The sequence below is a fragment of the Rhincodon typus genome, chromosome 4 (genome assembly GCF_021869965.1).
Source record: "Rhincodon typus isolate 14 chromosome 4, sRhiTyp1.1, whole genome shotgun sequence".
Classification (NCBI taxonomy): domain Eukaryota; kingdom Metazoa; phylum Chordata; class Chondrichthyes; order Orectolobiformes; family Rhincodontidae; genus Rhincodon; species Rhincodon typus.
This window is the reverse complement of record NC_063335.1, coordinates 85,055,902-85,063,838: the sequence shown is the minus strand read 5'-3', so window position 1 is coordinate 85,063,838 and position 7,937 is coordinate 85,055,902. Positions and strand designations below refer to the sequence as shown.

The window sequence follows — 7,937 nt, the reverse complement described above, 5'->3', positions numbered from 1 at the left end:
AGTACCTCCAGACACTTTTCAATAAACAACATGCGAAAGGCCACCTTATCTGCTGGTATGGTGTGTTTTTGTTAGTTGTTCAAGGTTGTGGGCATTATTACATAGACTAGATTTTAATGCACATCTGTAATTGCTCACAGGACAGTTAAAAGTTAAACATATTGCTGTGGTAGCCGTCTGGAGTCACTTGTAGGTCAGACGAAGTAAGTTTAGCAAATTTCCTTGCCTAAAGGGCATGACTAAACCAAGCAGGTTTTTAAGGCAACCAACAGTAGATTACATGCTCACTGATAGGACAGCTTTCTATTTCAGATTCTTTTATTGCATTCAAATTTCACTATCTGCAATGGTGGCCTTTTGAACCCATGACCCTAGAATACTACCTTGGGGTTCTAGAAATCTAGACCAGTGACATTATCACAACATCACCACCTACACTAGCACAGGTCTCATGTTGCAACTTCATGCTTCTTGTTTGCAGAATAAATGATGAAGAAGCTGCCCGGCCATGAATTGCCCAAATTTGAAAGCTTGGCATTACACCAGCTGATTGGGACACGTGGCCTTGCTGTAGTGTTGATTCAAAGCCAAATGGTGCATGCAGGATGCACTGTTTCATGTCTTGCTCATTCAGTAACACTGCATAGTCACATAGAAAGCAGCTGAGGCGGTATCCAGACAAGAAGCACAAGGCTTCTATTGATTACAGGGAACTATGTGAGGCAATTTTCTATTTGAGCATGAAAGAAAGTGGAATCAGGTGTGGATGCAGGTACCTCAGCAGATGGTTCATCAGGGAGGACCTGAAGGTCAATGACATAGGTCAGCTTGTTCTCAGAATAGTAATAATGTCTATCTAAGGAATGGAATGAACCACAACAAGCTTTGACCTTCTAAAGTTTGCCGTGGATGTTAAAAATTGTCTTAAGGCACAGCTGAGTGCACTGCAATTATTCAGAATATGCATGTTCAATGATCAGCTGAGTCATGTTGCTGCATGAGATCAGCTTTCTATAAATTTGAGATAATCAGGAGCAGTTGCTGAGCACAGCAGATCAAGTGCACAGCCATTCCAGCTGGAAATACCCAAGTTTTTGAAATCTGAGGAACCAGCATCCACACTGAATGCTGAAGTGGAAAGGTGATTGAGCAATGATTGCTACTTTCTTTTTTAATTGAATGAACATATGTATCATAGAATGCTATAAATCATTAGCCAAGTGCTAGAGTGTGCCTAAAGGTCAGCCAACTTATGTTGATCACTATGATGTTGTTTTCTGCCCCAAAAGGATGGATCTCAGTGCCAATCTCCCTACGTTTCAGGGACTGGTTAAACTTTAATTCTGTGAGAGAGTCAGTGGGAATGCCAGCTCTCTACTGACATTAAGGAGATTCTGAATCAAACTTAAGAAATCATTGGTTATTGAATGGAATTCATAATCTGGCCTTTTCAATGGTATATGTTTGTACTCAAACAAGAGAGAAGTCCAGACAATCTCAGATTATTTCTTTGTTTCATTCATTCTTGGAACATGGGGGAGTGTTTCTGGCTGGGCCAGCATTTATTGCCTGGCCCTAGTTGCCCTTGAGAAGGTACTGGTAAACTGTCTTCTTGAACTGCTGCAGTCTATGTGCCGCACTTAGACCCATAAGGGAGAGAATTCCAGGATATCGACCCAATGACACTGAAGGAACAAAGCCTTATTTCCAATTCAGGCTGGTGAGTGGCTTGGACGGGAATTTGGAGATAGTGGTGTTCCTATTTATCTGCTGCCTTTGTCCTTCTAAATGGTTGTGGTCATGGGTTTGGAAGATGCTATCTTGGCAACTTTATTTTGTATATTCTCCTGGAAAGTTACTACTCCTGTTTCTCATGTGGTCTGTTGTTGGATAACATCTAAATAACTTTCTGAATTGCATTGTTACTTACTTGAAACTGTAAAACAGGTGGCATACTAGAACTTTGTGAAGAGTATTTATAAGGTGGAAAATGACAGATGACTCTTGAAGGATTTTGATTAAAAGGGTTTTGGTGTTAGATTGGCCTGCATAGTGCCTGTGCTTGAAGAACTACCCAACCACATATGGTTTGAGACTTACAGTCCGAGGTTATAGAATAGAATAAATAATTAACAGGACAGAAGAACCATTTGGTCCATTCAGTCTGCACTGACAAAATAATTTTAAATCTATACTAACCCCACTTCCCAGCTCTTGGCACAGATCCTTAATGTTATGACATCTCAACAGTTCATCCGAGTACTTTTTAAAGGTTATGAGGTTTCCCATCTCAACAACTCTCCCAGATAGTGCATTCCAGATTCCTCACATCCTGTCAAAACCACCTGCCTTTCACCTTTCAATTATTCCCTTTAGTTATTGACCCTTCAACTAAGGAGAACAGCTGCTTTCTATTCACCATATCCCTATCCCTCATAATCTTATACAGCTCAATCAGATCCCCTCTTAGCCTCCTCTGCTTGAAAGAAAACAATCCAAGCTTATCCAGCCTCTCTTCATAGCTAAACTGCTCCATCTTAGACAACATCCTCGTGAATCTCCTCTGCAGCTTCTCCAGTGCAATCACATCCTTCCTATAGTGTAGTGACCAGAACTACATACAGTACTCCAGCTGTGGCCAAACTAAAATCCTGTACAGATCCAACATAACTTCCCTGCCCTTAAAATCTGTGCTACGACTGATAATGGAGAGTGTTCTGTATTCTTCTTAACTACCCTATCCTGCTGCCTTCAGGGATCTGTTAACAAGCACCCAAGATCCTTCTGTTCTTCTGAGCTTCCTAGTATCTTGCCATTCATTGAGTAGTCCCTTGTCTTGAAACTTCTTCCAAAGTATATCACATCACGCTTATGAGAGTTAAATTCCATTTGCCACTTATCTGTCCAGCTAACTAATCCGTTTATATCCTCTTGTAGTCTTCTTCATCATTGTCAATCTCCCGGCCAATTTTTGAGTCATCTAAAACTAATCATCCCCTCGTCATATTCCTTAATATCATTTACATACATCGCAAACAATATGGGCTGATATTAATTGATCAGCAGTGATCAGTCTGGAACACCACTGAACACTGTTTTCCAGTGTCCCAAGGAGTCATCCTCTCTCTCCTACGACTAAGCTAATTTTGGATTTAACTTGTAATGTTACCTTGGATCCCTTGTGCTTTAACTTTCTTTACCAGTCTCTTATCTGGGACTTTGTGAAAGGGCCTTACTGAAAAGAATATAAACTACATCAACTGCATTACCGTCATCTACACATCTAGTCACCTCCTTGAAAAACTCAAATAAATTTGTTCGGCATGACATCCCTCTGACAAAGTCATACTGACTATCCCTGATCAAAATCTTGCCTCTCCAAGTGGAGTTTAATTCTCTCCTTCAGAATATTCTCCAATAATTTCCCTACCACTGGTGTGAGAGTGCCTGGTCTACCACTGTTCTTGAAAAAGGACACGTATACTTGTGGCAGGAAGTATATGGGGAAAATGACCTTGGCAATGCCCCATTACTTCATACGCTGCACTTTCTCCTTTACGAGTGTTAAAACATACAGTGCCCACTTGGTCTCTCTGGTCCTTCTCTAGAGGGGATGTGAGAAAAAACGTTTTCAACCAGAAGGTGGTGGGAATCTGAAACTCACTGTCTGTAAAAGCGGTAGAGGCAGAACCTCTCACAGCATTTAAGAAGTGTTTAGATATGCACTTTCAATACCAAGGTATACAAGGCTATGGCCAAGTGCTGGAAAATAGGATTAGAATAGGTAAGTGTTTTCCCTTGACCAATATGGATGTGGTGAGCTGAATGGCTTTTTTTCTGTGCTTTAGATCTGTATGACTGTATGAGCTGACATGTAAGACTAAGGGAATGAAGTCAATCATTGCCATTAACCTCACCCATAGCTTTTACATTTTGGCATCAGTTAATCAAGATAGCCTCATCACCTCAACCTATCACACTGAGTGCCATTCCAAGATTGCACACCACTTACACAAAATGGACTTATGGTGAATCATCAGCTTGGTTACACTGTACCGAATCTTTTTTCAATGGATGAAAATTAACCTGGATGTAAAACAATTGTTAATTTGCTATGAGCTCATTTTGTACAATTGGCAAAAATTATTTTCATTTTCCATATGTATAAACATATATTTAAAATCAGTTGTATTTCAATATGTAGGAAAACATTTTAAAGCATTTAAGTAAGCCAAAAAAATTACTTTGTTGCATGCTTTTCATGTTTTTCAGAAGTAACTGTTATTGCCTTTAACAGTAACTTAATCACCAGTGAGGAGGAGTGAAATAATCAGTAAAAATGTGCTTTCGCAAAGCATCTCCTCAGTTGTTTGTCTCATCAAGTTCCAAGTATTATAACCCTACAGCTGGCAAAAAAAAAATCTGTAACAATTTAAAAATGCATCAATATTTTGCCCTAGTTTGGAATTAACAATTCATTTCAAGTCCCATGTTTGCAAAAAAGAAAAATAGCTACAATATGATAGGTGCATAACAGGATTATGGCAACATTCACAATGGAATGAAAGTTGATATCCAGTGAGCACAATAACATGGCATCCAAAATACTTACATGTGGAGATATTTTAAGCTTATAAAGCTGATTGATTTGTATTCTCAAAAATGTTCTAGTTTATAAATTGCACCTGCTTAACCCTGTCCTAAAATACTTTATATCATTATCTCTATGCAAGAAACGGTGTTAACCAGACTCTGGTTACATTTTTGAGTTACTGACTCCATTTTTCCTGTTCCTCATGCTCAGTTCTCCTGCGAACACATCATATTCCATTGGACAGGTGTCTCTTTCAAGGTTCTGCTCTTTCCAGAAACTTTCAGTCATGATATAAGTAATGGCTCAATTGTTTTCCTTATTTTACATATTTGATCTTTACTTTTGGAAATCCCAAGGGTCCTTATTTGATGCATTTGGAACATTGATATGAAAATGTCCATTCCATTACAGACTCCATAATGCATTCACAAACTTTTTAAAAAATAAATACAGTGATAGCACTATGGCTTTAAGAAATGTATTTTGTCCTTTTATGGAGAAAGGTTGAGACAGATGAACGGAGCGATTTGCTCCAAGCCAATAAAGTAAACAGCTTGTGAGGTTTCGGGGTTTTTTAAAGTTGGAACAATGGAAGCAGCCTGACTGGGTGGGGTCAAACTCCCACAAAACTAAGATTTTTAGTTGCAGCTTTCAGCAGTTGCTGGAATCTTGAAGCTGGATGTGGAAGCTCTTATTCCTCTCTCTGTTACAGCTGAAAGCTGGGGTTCTCTTCGTGCTGCTAGAAATGCATGTGAGACAAACTATTTTTCTGAATTTGTTTTTACCAAAAATCTTTTTATGGATGGTACTATACTGGACCAGTTAATTAGAAGCAGTTTATATCTATATTATTTTGTTAAGCATCTTGATAGAGTTACAGTTAAGCCAGTTCTTTTCTTTTATTGTTACTTTGTCTGTATTTTAACTGGAAAAATAAAATGTGTTTTGCTTAAAGTCAAAGGAGTTTGACCAATTGAATTTGATCTGAAATGCCACGTCTAACACTTACCTTTAAAATAAGAAAAGGTCTTAACATATTTTGAGGGAGTTTGGTCTGGTCCACAACAATACTCCTAGCTTCAAATATTCCAGTACTGTGCCAATTCATCACCTTATATTTCATAATCAACCTGAGGAAGGCACAATGTTTTCTTTTGAAAGGTCTTGATGAGATTTTCTCAAGATTTTGGGGAATGTTTTTGTTTTTTGGGCCTCCTTTGTCATTTTCACTGACTAATTTATTATGTGATGCAGTTACATTGTAAGACTAAGTCTGCATTGACTTGTGGGATATTTTGAATCACTCAGAAGCAGAATTAGAATAATTCATTATTCATATCCTTAATAATGATCAACTTTCCATTGAAATAAAGGCACAGCATGCAAGGAAAGCATTAATTTTTAATATTTTCCAGTATTTTACCTGGTACCAGATTGCAGACATAAGATAACAACAAATTTGTGTTTTCAAGATAACAGACACACACTTCTGCATACAAAAATACATCATTCTAAAAATACCTTCCATGGACTGTGAGACAACATCTAATATACTATATTTCCATCTTATATACAGGAAGCTTTTAACTGGAACATTTAAACCAGTCTGTTACTTAGGGATAGTAAGAACTGCTGATGCTGGAGTCAGAGATAACAGTGTGGAGCTGGAGGAGCACAGTGGGCCAGGCAGCATCAGAGGAGCAGGAAAGTTAACATTTTGGGTCGAGACCCTTCCTCTGTTTACTATTGTTTTTACTGCATCTCAGACCTCGATCTCAAATTTAAGTTTAACAATTGTCACACAGTCTTCATTATAATATTACATTTTTCCTCCACATAATAGCTCCCAAAATAACACAACCTTAATCTAGAGATTCCACATATATTTGCAAACAATTTATAACCTTTCCTGATGTCCCGGTAGCTGGACATTTTTTCATGTTGACAGATTTAAAACTGTCCTATCACCTTTGCAGGTGCCTTCTCTCCTGTTGTTTGCAATCTCCCTATCCGTCAATCCTTCTTATTGTCTCCCCTTAACCCACCATACTTGCTGCATCTCTCTTCCCCTGAGCTCTCCAGTAGCCTTCTCCACAGAACTCACCCTTCTTGAACTCCCTTTCTCTTTCCACCCTTAGAGACTCCTTCTTCTCCTCACCTTTTTAAACATTCTTCTTCAGCCCTTGATTCTTCTTATAGCCAACTTATTCAACACCCACAGACGCCCTCACTTTCCTGGTTGAGTTTATCTTTGCCTGCTGCCTGCATGTATTTTGAACACAGACTGGAGCACTTGAAACCCTGCAGCACATATAGAAGCTAACCCATTGTATTCTTTTAAGGAGGTGTCATAGAAACAAAAAAGTCCCTACAGTGCAGGCAGAGGCCATTCAACCTATTGAATTGGCACTGGCCCTCCAAAGAGCATCTGCCCCCACCAATCCTATCCCAGTAAACCTGCATTTCCCATGGCTGGCTAAACCTGCTGGCTAATCCACCTAGCCAGCACATCCCTGGAATGCATGGACAATTTAGCATGGCCAATTCACACAACCTGCTCATCTTTGGACTGTGTGAGGAAACCAGAGCATTTGGAGGAAACCCAGACAGGCACAGGGAGAACATGCAAACGCCACACAGACAGTTGCCCGAGGGTGGAATTGAACCCATGTCCCTGGCATTGTGAGGCAACAGTGCTAACCACTGAGCCACCATGCTGCCCTTGTCCACTTGTCAGTGGTATTCACTATAGAAATAGTGAGGTCTAATTACAATATTGGAAACTGTCAATTGGGCTGTAAGTAGAATTTAAGAAATAATTTATAGAATAATTATGGTTTTTACCTTTGAAAAGGAATCATGGTAGAGGGTAATGGTGCTTTAGATGTCATGAAACTGAACTAGCAGTACAAAGGAACAGGCTCATGTCCTGGGACATGGATTCAAATTCCAACACAGCAACTGGTGTACTTCCAATTGAATTAATAATATGGAATATACATCTAATCTCAGTAATGGTTATCAAGAAACCATTGTTGCTTGTTGTAAAATCCTGTTGGGTTCACCAATGTCCTTTAGGAAAGGAAATCAGCCACCCTTACCTGATGACAACCAATTTAAGATAGTCAGTCAGGCTTGCAGGATGGTGCACTTGCACATACTGAAACAACATATGTTAACACACAGGATCTGTTCATTGCAGACCAAAAGAACATATCCATACTCAACACAACAGCTGAAAGATATAGAGACAACAAGGTGTAGAGTTGGATGAACACAGCAGACCAAGCAACATCAGAGCTACAGGAAAGCTGACGTTTCGGGCCCAGACCCTTCTTCAGAA

General features: G+C 39.3%; 1 long non-coding RNA gene across 1 annotated transcript in view; it reads left to right on the top strand.

Moving 5' to 3' along the window:
• Window positions 1-1,050: 1,050 nt before the first annotated feature.
• LOC125482890 overlaps window positions 1,051-7,937 on the top strand; it is an 18,812-nt gene continuing 11,925 nt past the window's right edge. The window contains exon 1 of the long non-coding RNA XR_007261877.1: window positions 1,051-1,141. This is a non-coding gene — a long non-coding RNA (uncharacterized LOC125482890). The remainder of the gene's footprint in view (window positions 1,142-7,937) is intronic.